Source organism: Lissotriton helveticus, chromosome 6, assembly GCF_964261635.1.
Source record: "Lissotriton helveticus chromosome 6, aLisHel1.1, whole genome shotgun sequence".
Taxonomy (NCBI): domain Eukaryota; kingdom Metazoa; phylum Chordata; class Amphibia; order Caudata; family Salamandridae; genus Lissotriton; species Lissotriton helveticus.
Window position 1 is genome coordinate 158,252,034 of NC_136067.1, and position 15,194 is coordinate 158,267,227.

Here is a 15,194-nt window from a genome sequence, read left to right on the forward strand (position 1 = left end):
CCAAGGGAGGACAGTCGATGTCGCTGCCTCCTGTGTTGTTAACTGTATCAGTGGCTTGGCTAGATATGCATACTGAGGAATCCATTGTCTGCAGTAAGAAGTGAGGCCGATAAAAGCTCGTACCTCCTTCTGTGTCTTGGGCTGTGGAAGATGTGCTATTAACTGGATACGGTCAGGTGTCAACTGTCTACCCCTCTTGGACAGTAAGTGTCCAAGGTATACCACTTGCTGGACACAGAATTGCAGTTTCGAAGGGGACACCTTGTGCCCCATGTCTGCCAGGAAATACAAGACGATTCAGAAAAGGGGGTGGTGATGAACAGAGTGCCTGAATTAAGCAGACCACTCTTACCCAGTCCAAAGATCAGGGCTTGATCCATCACCGTTTTTTAGCTCACTGCACCATCCCAGCTCAGAACTTGGCTATATGCAAATTAGTCTGTTCCTGTCCCAGTGCATGATGGGAACAGGGCAAACCAAACTACCAAGCCAATTCTTGTACTGGGAAGGAAACAAGCTTCCGGGGACCGGTTTCTGCCATTTCAGGCGTCTTCGGCCCGGCTTGCTTGAATCCTGATGGTGCAATGAGCAAGGGACTCACATCTGAGTATACCCTTCCACGCTTATGGTGGACAAAATGATTCAGAAAAGGGGGTGGTGATGAACAGAGTGCCTGAATTAAGCAGACCACTCTTACCCAGTCCAAAGATCAGGGCTTGATCCATCACCGTTTTTTAGCTCACTGCACCATCCCAGCTCAGAACTTGGCTATATGCAAATTAGTCTGTTCCTGTCCCAGTGCATGATGGGAACAGGGCAAACCAAACTACCAAGCCAATTCTTGTACTGGGAAGGAAACAAGCTTCCGGGGACCGGTTCCTGCCATTTCAGGCGTCTTCGGCCCGGCTTGCTTGAATCCTGATGGTGCAATGAGCAAGGGACTCACATCTGAGTATACCCTTCCACGCTTATGGTGGACAAAATGATTCAGAAAAGGGGGTGGTGATGAACAGAGTGCCTGAATTAAGCAGACCACTCTTACCCAGTCCAAAGATCAGGGCTTGATCCATCACCGTTTTTTAGCTCACTGCACCATCCCAGCTCAGAACTTGGCTATATGCAAATTAGTCTGTTCCTGTCCCAGTGCATGATGGGAACAGGGCAAACCAAACTACCAAGCCAATTCTTGTACTGGGAAGGAAACAAGCTTCCGGGGACCGGTTCCTGCCATTTCAGGCGTCTTCGGCCCGGCTTGCTTGAATCCTGATGGTGCAATGAGCAAGGGACTCACATCTGAGTATACCCTTCCACGCTTATGGTGGACAAAATGATTCAGAAAAGGGGGTGGTGATGAACAGAGTGCCTGAATTAAGCAGACCACTCTTACCCAGTCCAAAGATCAGGGCTTGATCCATCACCGTTTTTTAGCTCACTGCACCATCCCAGCTCAGAACTTGGCTATATGCAAATTAGTCTGTTCCTGTCCCAGTGCATGATGGGAACAGGGCAAACCAAACTACCAAGCCAATTCTTGTACTGGGAAGGAAACAAGCTTCCGGGGACCGGTTTCTGCCATTTCAGGCGTCTTCGGCCCGGCTTGCTTGAATCCTGATGGTGCAATGAGCAAGGGACTCACATCTGAGTATACCCTTCCACGCTTGTGGTGGACAAAATGATACAAGACGGTCAGTGACGCACGTTCGCAGTCACGTTCTGTACGGGTTGTGATTAATAGATCATCGACATACTGGAGCAGGGCAGTGTCAGTTGGCATGTGAATACTGTCTAGTTGTCTCTTAAGTGCTTGACTGTAAATACTAGGACTTTCTGTGAAACCTTGAGGAGCTCGTGTAAATTTATAGCTTCTTCCATTTAAACAGAAACCGAAAAGAAACTGGCTGTCTGGATGAATGGGGACACTAAAGAATGCGTTCTTGAGATCAATAACTGTAAAGAACTCTGCTTCGGAATCAATGGCAGTCAATAGGGAAGAGATATCTGGGACCACAGGGTACTGGGGTATGATACATTTATTGAGTTCTCGGAGATCAATCACTAATCGATAAACTGGAGGTGCATTTGGATCAGTATGTTTAAGAATCGGAATGATAGGAGAATTACATATATTGGAGTCAGTTTCTACAACTACTCCTTGAGCAATGAGCTCGTCAATAATTTTCGATAAGGCTGCTACAGCCTCAGGTGGCAATTTGTACTGTCGGATTCGTGGTAATACAACACCTTGTTTCAGAGTGACACGATAGGGTGTAATGTGCATACAACCTACATCAGTTGGACCTTGCGCCCATAAATGCTGTGGTACATTCAATAATCTAGGATCAAAATCACGTAACACATAATGACCTTTAAAATCACGTAAAAACAATCTTACTCCTTCCGGAGAACAGCAGATGACTGCTCCTAATTCTTTCAATGTTTTAATACCTAGTAAATTTTCTGGACATGATTTCGTAAGTAACAAGTCTGTAGTTCGGGACAATGGACCAACTTCTAGGGAAACTGGTTTCGATATTTCATTAACAATAGGCTTTCCTGAAAATCCCAGGGAAACATTTCTTGAGCCTGAGAGTGGAGCCCCTGGAACCTCGTCATGACTGATGGTAGTCCTACTTGCCCCTGTATCAATCAGAAACTTTCTGTCTTTCCCTAATACTTGACTGTGTACATAGGGACCCTCTTGATCTACAGGAATCTCGATGAGAGGCAAGCCAACCTCCCTCTCTAGGCTGTTTCATGAATACTGCTGATATTCTGGATAATCTGACTGTGCATACTGGTACATCTGTTGTGTAACGTGTTGTGTGGCAGCTATAGGCTGCGGTACTGTAACTGTCTGTTGTGCGTTCTGCGGCGGTTGCGTATTCTGCGGAACATGTTCTTGTCTAGGAGGACGCGGTCTCTCTTTCGTCTTACCAGTAGCTATGTTGTGTTTCAGAACTGCACATTCATTTATATAATGACCTGGCTGTTTACAGTAATTGCATGTCCCTTTAACGGGAGCTGCAGAATGACTAGTTTGATTCGTACCCCTCTTCTGACTATCTGCTGGAACAGACTGTGCAACTAGTACTTTCATTTTCGTGTCTTTCATACGTCTCCTTTCGTGTTCTTGCTCTTCCCTAATTCTATTCTGGTGATACTGTAGCATCTGGAGCATCTGTGACGGGGTATTAGCTTGCCAAGTACTTTCGACTTTCAATACTCGGTTCTTAACCTGTGGTAAAGAATTCTCAACTAGTTTGGTAACAAAAAGATGTGGATATGACTCACTACTTGTTTTCAGACCGCTATTAATAATGAAACATTTCTCAAATCTGGAATAAAAATCACTAGTGTCTTCGTCTTGTTTCTGTTTACAGGCTGAGATGGCATCCCAGTCTTCCTTTTTCGTGGCTAGTAATCTTGGCAAGACTTGTATTAATAACTCGGGCAATGCTTTAGCTTTTTCCCCAAGGCCAGTACCTGGGACTCGTGTATTTTCTTCGTTCTCTAACGCGGTCCAATCAATCTTTTTCTCTCCCACCTCCCATTCTTTTTCTTTCAGTTTTTCATATATGCCCGCAGGCAACAGGACCTTTAACATTTTGATGATATCAGGATACGTGTATTCTCCCATACGGAGCATATCTTTTAATTCACGGTGGAACCCTGCTGGATCTTTATCGTGACAGGGCACTAACTTTTTCATTTCTAGTAATTCTATTTTCGTTATAGGGGTGTAAACAAATACTCGTTCGAGATCACCCCCCGCTCCCTTAACAGGATGCACTTCTCGCAACGGATTCTGTCTATCTATGTAGAATGGGGGTGAAACAGGAACAAAATGCGGAGTTAGGAACGTTCTGTATTTGTGGCGCTGTTCTAAAATGACACCAATTAAATCGGTACCTAGACCTTTCCATCTGTTTAGGAGTAACTCGTTTAGTACATTATATAACGGACCTGGATCAGAATGTTGACTCTCATACAGTGTAATGAGGTGCTGGATCATGTACATACCCACCAGTCGCTGCTCGGCTGGGGGCAGTTTCAGAAACATTTGAGCCACTACTTCGTCTGGAAACGTGGTAGAATCACTAGTCCATTGAACTGCTGATCGGGCTAGTTCTTGTTCATGCATGGTACTAAGCTCACTATAACCTATTCGTAATTTCAGAACTTTATCGGTAGCCTGGAATACTTGTTCAAGAGAACACTGTTCTGGCACGGGAGGAGGAAAAGCTTTCTTGTAGTCTAGGCGTGTGTGTCTATCAGAAGGTCTCGTCCTACCTACATACGCTATTCTGGTGGGATTCTCGTTGTCTACATCTTCATCTGAAGATTCATTCTCTTTCTCTGCTACTATTCTTGCTTTCTCCTTCTCGTGTATGCTTATAATTTCTTTCCGGATCTTTCTGTACATGGTTTCTATACTATTTTGTGTCTTGTGTTTTCCGTCTGCTATATTGTCGCTCCATCTTGTCAGGACTTTCATCTCGTCTTTTTCTTTATCAGGATGATCTTGTTCTCTTATTAAACAATTTATCAAGAACTGTAAAATCATGCTTTGAATCTCGACCTTTCTGTGTGCCATAGCTTCGTGAATACTTTCTGGATTCTCCCCTGTTCGGATAAAATGATATATTCTGTCTAAATGTTCTTTCATATCTGATATGGTGACCAAGAAGTTTGCAACTCGTCGTAAACGTACTGAATATAATATCATGTGATCTTCACCTGGCACTGGATCATATCTACAATCATATTTACTATCAGTAAGGAACTTTTTGAGGGCTTCGTACGTAGCTACCTTTGGCGTGTGTTGTAACGCTGCGTCTCTCAGCGTCAGTCGTTTTGTTTGAGGCGGGGTGATAGGAGTACCTCCCCCCGCTCCTCCTGGACTGGAATCGTCAGTTAACACTGAATGTGCGGTTGCTGGTAACGGAACTGGCAAAATAGGTGTACGTAATGTGGGTTGGTCCGGGGGTACTGGCACATGGACAGGATTCCCGGGACCCACGACTGGAGGAACAGTAATTACATTATTAACAGGAGGTGGAAGTTGAACAGGCGGAGCAGAATTCGTATTTGCATATTCTGGGACAGTGTCATCTAAATAGGAAGAAAGAAAGATTTCAGCTGCTGTCGGTTTATGACGCAGCTTAGTCGGGACCAATGGTGGCGGTAAATTACAGGGTGCTTCCGGGGTCGCTTTAGGCAATCCCTCGGCGAGAAGAGGATACATACCTTTAATAAGGGCATTTCTTTGTCTGTCTGACTGTTCTGCTCTAACTCGTTCACCTTCTTCTAGTAATTCCCTTTCATGGGCTTTTTCGGAAGATTCTCTACTTAATTCTGCTTTTCTGAATTCTTTCTCTGTTCTCCTATGCGATTCTTTACGCCATAACTCTATGGCATCTTTCTGGGATTGTCTGGCTTTCTTTTTCCATAATGCTTCTTCTACTCTCATGATGCACTCGGCATCCCATGTTCCTGAAACAGGCCATCTATATTTCTCTTCGAGATGTTTGGTGTAATCCACCCATAAATCTAGATACAGTATGGCATCTAAGCCATGCTTATGATACATGAAATGTCCAGGACTGTCCCTAGGAGGGACAGGAACTGATTCTCCGAGTAACCCTTTTCTGGTTTTTATCTGACGTAACTTAGAAAACAGCGGCATATTTGAACCGTACTTGAACTTGAACACAATACACAATAAACACCGTAATGAATAGCAAAACAATCATTCATACCATGACATCAATGAACACATTAATAACAGTTCGAACAGAATACTACCTGATACATTGAAAACATAATACTTGAACTTCTCGAGAACAGACTTACTAGAATTACTAGATGCACTGCTAAAACAGTACAGAATCGGATGCACTGTTAAAACAGTACAGAACATACCGGTCTCCTAAAGAGACACGTCATACCGTATTCACCTAGGTGAACACGTCGGACCGGATCTGTGTACCCAAACCCGTCGGACCGGGCACAAATTAATGAACCCGTCTAGATACCCCCAGCAACGGTACTCACCGGGAAGCAAACTGAAGGCCTCGGACTAGACTGGACTGCTACGACATCTGGTTACTACGCACTACGCATGCGCCTCGGGCTTCGGGCTTCAGTTACAGGTGGGCCTCCGGATACCTCGGACCTTGCTCTCTCGGCTTGGGCTCTGGTCGGGACGAACCGCATTCCTCACCGCCTCGTCTGGATGCCGGACCGCAGTCTCCATCTCCTTCGTGGGCCTGAGGGAGACTTGAAGCAGAAATATCTGCAAGTGTGCAGTAGGGGTCCGTCACGGCTGTAGAAGGGTCAGGGGGCCTGCGTTACATCGCCGGCGCGTGGGGAAGGGGCTCGTCCCTATTCGGGCGCCATTTCTGTGGTAAATAAATAATTAATTACCGGTACTATTTTTCTATGCATTAACTGAAAACAGATAGCTCAATAAATAAGAGGCAGGATCCGTGGAATCTGAGTCAAACAGGCTTTAATTAGATGGCTCGAGCCAATGGACCATCGGGTTCCATCACCTGCAAAGGTTCAGGAAGGGACAGACACAAGGGGAAAGAAAAAAGCCTCATGTCATATTAACATCTTACAATATATATAGAAAAACAGTACAATTACATGGCATACAGTAGGCGTAACAAGTGACAAATGAGAGATAAGAACATATGGGCGTGAAAAGAAGGCGTGCACAGGGCGTGCACGGAGACATGTGATGTAAACGTCACAGAAGTGTCATAAATGGGTGGATACATGGAGGGGGCTACCTGGGCAGCTGGAACCTTTAACCTACTGGTGCGCGCAAACGGGCCATGACGTGTATCTAGGGAGAGCTGGGGGCTCTGACTTCTGGCACTAGAAGAGGAGACTAAAGTCTGGGATGTCAGGACGACATGTACCTATAGCATATCTGATATCTCGTGTTTGGAGAACATGTTGATAGAATCTAAATGTCATCAGGGTAAAGGCTACTTGACACTAAGGCTGGTGCATGCATATATTTCTTTATGTATTGCGTGTGCTATGAATCTTCTATGAATACTAATTCGGTAATTCTCTTGCATGGAGACAGGAAGACTAGACTATAGCTGAAGATGTTTATGCGGTTCGTTAGCTTCAGAATGTGAAGCCGGGGAGCTGGACTGATAACTAGAGGCATAACATATTCTTGGCAGACAGGCAGGCAGGCCAGGCCGGGCACCGCGCTGCTTGGCAGAGAGTAAGCGAAAGGTCAGGAATACGGGAGGGGCTACATCGCTCCTCGGAGTAGTTTCAGGAGACTTGAGCTTGAATCTGGTGTTCGGGCCCTATGAGGCCTAGAAAACGGGGACAACTCGATGAATTAACGTGCACACTGTAAAACGTTGGCAACATAGGCCTAATACTTGTTGCTTCCACGAAGACTGGATAACTGGCATACTAACGTTGGACACAACTGTAATTGCGTCTTTATTCGGTTAAGGGGGTAAATATGCATATCGATCATGCACATATAACATACGATGGGGAACACGTAGGGACACATGACAAGGCAAAATTCAATTTTCCTCATATAGGGGAGATGGGCAGTGGATTCCCTCCTTGGTCGTCACCTACCCAGTCGGTTTTTAGACAGACTTCCTTTCGTCTCTACGGTTGTCTCCTCCCTTATCCTCACTCTCTCTCCTCCCCTACCCCCCACTACTTTATCTCTCCTTTCTCTCCTCCCTTAATGTAATGCTGACTGTTCTATTTAATGTTTACTTGTTGTTATTTTTCTGGTTTATTGTCGAACCACATTGTTGCACTTCCTTTCGCCTCTCCTGTCGTCTCCTACCGCATCCTCCCTCTATTTATGTCTCTCCTTCCCCCCTCTCTCAATGTATTGAGACCGAACTATTTTGTCTGACGCCCGATGGAGCTACCTGGTTTAGCTATAGAGGAGATGGGCCGTGGATTCCCTCCTGGGTCGTCACCTCCCAGTCGGTCTTTAGGCAGACTTCTTTTCGTCTCTCCTTACTGTCTCTTCCCTAGCTCCTATCCTCTCTCCCCCGAATCTCTCCCCTTGTCTGCCCTGGGATCACACCTTACTGGACTTTGGACGTTGCCTTGACTCGTCTACCGGTTTGTGTCCCCATCACCCTTCCTCTCCTCTTCCCATGCTGTGTCTCTCACCCGCCCCTCCCCTTTCCCACCCTCATTATCTTTCTACTTCCCGTGCTCCAACCCCCCCTCCCCGGAATCTCTCACCTTGCCTGCTTTTCCCCTTACGTATTTGTGCTTATTGTTTATCTCGACCTTACATGTAACTATATTGCCATTCTCTAAGAACTTTGTAACCTTTGTAATGATGTAACCTGTAACTATGATCTGACGCTCATGTAAAGCGCTCTGATACCTCCGGGTCTAGCCAGCGCTATATAAAACTTTTTAAATAAAAAATAAATACAAAAATAAATATATTAAATAAAAATAGTTTTCTGAGGTTGAAATTAAAAATAATTCCTACCTAACATACAAAGATTACATTTATTATGCATTAATAATTATTAAAACTGATAGAGAATTTATTTAATGTCATGTAAATATATTTTACCAAAAAATAATGTTACATTGATTTATAAATTAAAAAGTTAACATATTTCGTAATTAAATCATGAGTTTTATTTTTAGACTTTTTTTGCATGAAATCATTAATTTATATTTAACTATTTAAAATAATTTAATGTAACATTATTTCCTGAGCCGTTTTAAGTCCTGACCTCTATTATTTTCTATTGGAGGGTGTTGCAGTACCAGTGGTTGGCTATCTGGACTTACTGCAGCTCTGAGATGGAGTAATTTACTACTGTTTTGTGTCTTTTTTTGGCTGCAGTAAGTGCAATTTGTGAATAGCAATGGGCTTACACTTTTGTGAGTATGGTGCATGTTTCTGCCTAAACCGCTTCCTAACCTTTCCTGAACTCCTCCTTAACCCTCCCTAAGCCACTCTCATTTAGCAGTAAGCATCTCTTTTTCCAGCCACTTCCCAGGCCCCTCCCACATTTACTACTAAGTGCTCGATTCCGATGCGGTTAGGAAGGCATCCTAACGGCATTTGCTCCTTCCGAATGGATCGGGAACATGTCTTTCCGACAGAATCAGAGAGGTTTCTGACTGACCGAGTACGATGCGAGTCAGGCGTTAGGAATATCCCAATCTGAATCAGACGGCATTCAGGATGACCGAACTGTATAGAGCAGAATTGTACGTCTTTATGGGCCGTGTTTCCAAACGACCTAGTATGATGCTAGATTTGGACAGCCTTTCCGAATTGGGCCGTCCGACTCAAATCGGCAGTCGGAATCATACCTTGGGGGCATGTAGCGGGCCCCCCTGCACCTGGAGCCTTCCCAATTGGGCCCGTGGGGGTATCCATGAGTCCCCCCCCTTACCAGCCATGCAGTGTGGCAGGCACCAAGGGGTGCTCGATTTTCCTCAGCCACCCCTTTCTTCAATGGGAGCCTATGCAGTCAGTCGGAACATAGGCTCCCATTGAAGTCAATGGGAATCCGACCCAATCGTATCTGGAAGCATCCAGATGCATCGTACTCGGTCGGTCGGATTCTCCCGATCCGGGCAAGTCAAAAAACATTCTCAGAGCCATTTGGTCGGGAAGACTTTCTAACCGCATCGGAATCGGGCCCTAAGTAGTAAACATACATGTGTGAGGATCTTGCCATAGAAAAGAAATCAGAGGAGATTTACACTTGTATGTTTGTGAATAGCATTTTGTAGTACTTAAAGTAGTACTTCTATTGTAGTACTAATAACAACAAAATGCAGTTAGTGAATAGGCCGCTATATGTCTGTTCCCTTATTTAAATGGGCAATTAGTTGGTATATGACTCAGTTTATATCAGATTGAGAAAGGGAGGACCATCAGAATTACAAGAGTTACTGTCCCCCATCTTGTGGTTGGTCAGACACCATTTACTATGGTAGTGTTCTGTGGTTAGAGTCCTCCATCTCATCAGTAAGGAAGCCGATCTTCAAGTGCTAAGTGTTAGCAGTCACTTTTACTATTTAGCAGAGCGTCATCACATATTCGGGAAGACTTAGTTATGACAGCCCAACCATATGTTGTGATCATTGCAAGGCGATGTGGGTGGAGGTTGCCAGCTTATGTGGGGTGCCTGTGTTCCTCTTCTCATCGCAGCCTGTTGATTGGTAGCTCTTGGCTGCACTTATAGGTGGGATTATAGGTTACAGGCTCAAGCACAGGATAAACATTTGACTATTTCATTAACAGCCAAGTTTTCATCTCTCTTCCAAACTTTGTATGGTGCTGTATGTTTCCAATCTAAGATGGCAGGCAGCTAGAGATAGTGGGTTACTAAGGTTTTGCATTGGGGATGCGTGACTTTTTTAGCTCTGCCCGACAAAAAATCCTTTTGGGCATTTACTATGCCACGTAAAGCCACTTTGTTTGGTTTCGTGTGGTTTAGTAAATAAAAAGTATTGCAAGGCAGCACAAAGCACTTGTGTTACTTTGCGTCAGATAGGCGTTACATGGGGAGAGCATGAGTTTTTTTATGCATCCACCCAATGTCTCTTGGTGCATTCCCAGATTTTCAAAGACTTGTAAATACAGGACTGCATTAAAGTGCTACACCTTCCTGAACCAGGCGTAACAAGTTACTTCCTCTGTGTGTGTTGCAAAATGCAACACACATAGAAAAATGAAATGCCTTTTAAGGATTGTTTTTGTGCACAAAGGTATCCTTTCCTGCACAAAAACAATACAACCTATAACGCAGGCACCCTTGCACCATGATATCTCCTTGTGTAACAAAACTGGTGCTCATGTAAAGTGCTCCGATACCTGATATCTTCAGGTCTAGCTCGTGCTATATAAAACTATGAGCATTTAAAAAAAAAAAAAAAAGGAGTATAGGCGCTAGGCAGCCACATGTGCGCCATCGCGAGACAAATGATGAAGATGTCTCTACCATTCAAACAATGAAGTAAGTTGCCTCGCTGTGCTGCGTGAATTGTAAAAAAATTAAATATCCCACCGTATGGAGAAAGCAGAGCTGCCACTGGGTTTCTTATTTTAGGGCAGTGTGATGAACCATTGTACTAGCCTAGAGCACGTTTAAATGTGATTTGTAGTTATAGCGGTCCTTTTCATTGGAAGGCTCTGGGAATGATGCAAAGAGTCTTGACCACTGAATGTGTAACTAAAGGTAGCCAATGGCATGCTTGCAGAACTGGCCTTGTGTTCTATTGGATGAAGGTGGAAGAAGAGTCTTGGTGTTGTGTTTTGGATTTGTTAGGTTTTATATATGACTAGCTTACCCGTCGCGTGTTGCTGCGATCTCAGAAGAAAGGAAATTTGTTATGATAACATTCAATTTACATTGTCATTTTTATTGAAACTTATTCATTTTAATATGGAAAACATTTTAAAGTGTTGTTTTAATTATGTTTATTTATTCGAGTGCTTGTGGATACATGATATTTTTTGTTTTTCCGCCTGGTGCGTACACGAAGAAATCAGAAGGTTTTCCGACGCGTGAGCCGGCCACATACAGTTGTCTATGTGAGAAGCACGGATTCTCCAAATCTAGTCCACAGACTTGCAGCGATTGTCCTTGTGCTTTGTTGATGGTCATTGCAAAAGCGAGTCGCACCAGAAACTGTAAACGTTCAGTATTGAAAAGATTATGAGGGCCCTGGCTGGCCCGGGGGCCGATATTTAACAAATGTTTCATTTTTTTTCTTTTTTGCCAGAAACCTTTGCGGGAGTGTACTCAACAACTATTAACAATTTTTTTTTGTTATTTCTTTTTCTTTGTTTTTTTTTTTAGCCAGAAACCTTCGCGGGAGTGCACTCAACAACTTCCCAAAGTTTCATGCCGATCGGGTGAATGGTGAAGTAATGCATAAAGGACAAACGGACATACTTTGGTTTTTATATATAGAGATTTAACAAAGGGCACAAAGATATAGGCTACTGATCCATTATAGCTAGGCTAACTTTATTTTTTTGTTGGTATCCAAGACACGGGCGGATGCGTTGCAGTGTTCATTGTGTGGAAGGTGTTCTTTGACCTCAATTACGTATCAGGGGTGGATCGGAGTCCATGGTTACTTCCAGGTTCCTCACTTCTCATGACTTGGCTAGTGGGGCATCAGGTTTCTCATGCCACCAGGCCATAGGCTGGTGTTTGTGGCAGCGCCCGCACGTCATGGTCTCGGTTTACGGAAACATCCATACAGTGTACATACCAGCAGACTATTCTTGTCACCGCTGGAAAACTGCATGCTGGGGAAAAATGTTGTCAATCAAACGCATCGCGGAACCATCTTACATTGCTCAAGCAAAGTTGAATAAACAGCACGAGTTGTTAATGAGAGTAAAAACTTTGATAAATCAGGATGACCCTAAACAAGGCTGATGGTGGTTCCAGAAGTCGAAGTCTCAGGGCTCCAGGGAGAACAGATTCTGAGGATGTGCACCAGGTAGTGGGGAGATCCTGTGTGCAATTACGGATGCATCATGCAGGTCAATTTAGAACGCACCAATAGGGAGCCATTGCTGACTGGCCTACTATATATAACCATAAGAAAATATTTCCATAGTAACAGAAATAAAACTAAAGTCTTGCCTCTTTGATTTGGCAAGATAAATAAGTAGAAATGATTCCTGGACGGAGGACGAGCTTAGGAAGTGAAACATTAAATATGTAGGAGTCACATTACAAGTGATTGATCCTGGCTGCTCCATGTCACCCAAATATGAACCCAGAATTCGATGTAGGGTGCCAGATATTGGCAACAAAGAGTGAATGACAAACAAAGAAGGTAGGGCAACCACACTACATAACTCTGAGGAAGGTAAATCATTCAATTATATGTGGATACATCCTGAAATCAGAGAATCAATAACTTACATTCCATTTTTATGATAAAATGTTTTTCTTTCGTTTGTAAATTGCTTTATTCAAATCTCAAACTATTCTTCATCTTACATTATAACAAGTATATTTCCTGCATTTACCACCGTGATTAATCTCACAATTAAATACCATGGAGTACTGTATAAAAATACTAATTTAGGAAACTTAGTTGCAATCCTATTTGGTCAAACCATATTATGTATACATAAATTAATAAAATACAAAGTTTGGAGATATTTTTAAGCCCTAAAGAACAGTGGGCATTGCATATCAAGTGTATGGCTAGGATGCTTCATGTAACACTCACATTGCATGGAAAAGTGCAAGAACAGTGGTTGAGAAGTTGCTTTGACTGAAAAGATTATAACCTTGATTCCTCGTAGTAACGGTATAAGAGACCTACTCATAGTTATCAGTGCCACTGACCTAAACTCAATTCTGTACACAAACGTTGCGTGCTGTACAGACAAATGTTGCATCTCAATCTAGTCCTGTTGAAGGTACAGGAAAAACGCTTCAAGTGTCAAAACAGCAACTTTAGAAATAAATATACAAAAGCAGAAAATAATTCCCTATTAAAGTAATTAAAGTCCAAAATTCTTTGTTATCAACTTTCAAAAATCGGCTAAAGTTGAAAATCAATACCACCCGTTCTGAATATAAAAGTTTAGGTGTTTCACGTGAAAAATTGTAGATGGGCCCAATGCTTGGATTTCATGTGTTTTTAGCACAGACAACTGTGAGGACAGTGAGACTTTTGACACTTTGTTCACACTGATGTAATGACGAACTGATTAAACATTTTTGGCAGATATTTGGCAGTATTGTTTTTGAAATCCGAAGGAGTACGTTGGTCAGATCCCAAGAGATGCCCAGTAGATTAGCACTAGATGCATCACAGATTAAACAGTGGATATGAGACTACTTCCACATACTCTAAACTGGTTTACTTGTTTAATGGATTTCTTTGCGAGAACCCTTCATGCAAAAACAGTGACATTATGCGACATACTATATGATAATAATATATTTTGCATCATATTATGATAGCACTGTGAATGGCAGTGACTGTTTGCCAAGTAACAACACTTGGGCATCATCTTTACCACTTTAATCCTGGGCTCAAATGAATGTTCCTTTGTATGGATTCAACATTCTCATAGTGTTGGAGAGTGGTACTCAGGGCGATCTGGTGTAGGTACAGGTTACTCTGGAGATAGATGCGCCCCTGTAGTTACAGGTTACTCTGGAGATAGATGCGCCCCTGTAGTTACAGGTTACTCTGGAGATAGATGCACCCCTGTAGTTACAGGTTACTCTGGAGATAGATGCACCCCTGTAGTTACAGGTTAATCTGGAGATAGATGTATCCCTGTAGTTACAGGTTACTCTGGAGATAGATGCATCTCTGTAGTTACAGGTGAATCTGGAGATAGATGCGCCCCTGTAGTTACAGGTTACTCTGGAGATAGATGCACCCCTGTAGTTACAGGTTACTCTGGAGATAGATGCACCCCTGTAGTTACAGGTTAATCTGGAGATAGATGTATCCCTGTAGTTACAGGTTACTCTGGAGATAGATGCATCTCTGTAGTTACAGGTTAATCTGGAGATAGATGCACCCCTGTAGTTACAGGTTACTCTGGAGATAGATGCATCTCTGTAGTTACAGGATACTCTGGAGATAGATGCATCTCTGTAGTTACAGGATACTCTGGAGATAGATGCATCTCTGTAGTTACAGGTTACTCTGGAGATAGATGCACCCCTGTAGTTACAGGTTACTCTGGAGATAGATGCATCTCTGTAGTTACAGGTTACTCTGGAGATAGATGCACCCCTGTAGTTACAGGTTACTCTGGAGATAGATGCATCTCTGTAGTTACAGGTTACTCTGGAGATAGATGCACCCCTGTAGTTACACGTTACTCTGGAGATAGATGCATCTCTGTAGTTACAGGATACTCTGGAGATAGATGCACCCCTGTAGTTACAGGTGACTCTGGAGATAGATGTACCCCTGTAGTTACAGGTTACTCTGGAGATAGATGCATCTCTGTAGTTACAGGTTACTCTGGAGATAGATGCATCTCTGTAGTTACAGGTTACTCTGGAGATAGATGCACCCCTGTAGTTACAGGTTACTCTGGAGATAGATGCACCCCTGTAGTTACAGGTTACTCTGGAGATAGATGTACCCCTGTAGTTACACGTTACTCTGGAGATAGATGCATCTCTGTA

At 43.4% G+C, this 15,194-nt stretch overlaps 1 long non-coding RNA gene across 1 annotated transcript; it reads left to right on the top strand.

Moving 5' to 3' along the window:
• The first annotated feature begins 14,072 nt into the window (after window positions 1-14,072).
• LOC144762365 (uncharacterized) lies at window positions 14,073-14,372 on the top strand. The gene is made up of 3 exons (XR_013596081.1): window positions 14,073-14,157; window positions 14,230-14,265; window positions 14,338-14,372. It is a non-coding gene; the product is annotated as an uncharacterized LOC144762365 (long non-coding RNA).
• Window positions 14,373-15,194: the final 822 nt, after the last annotated feature.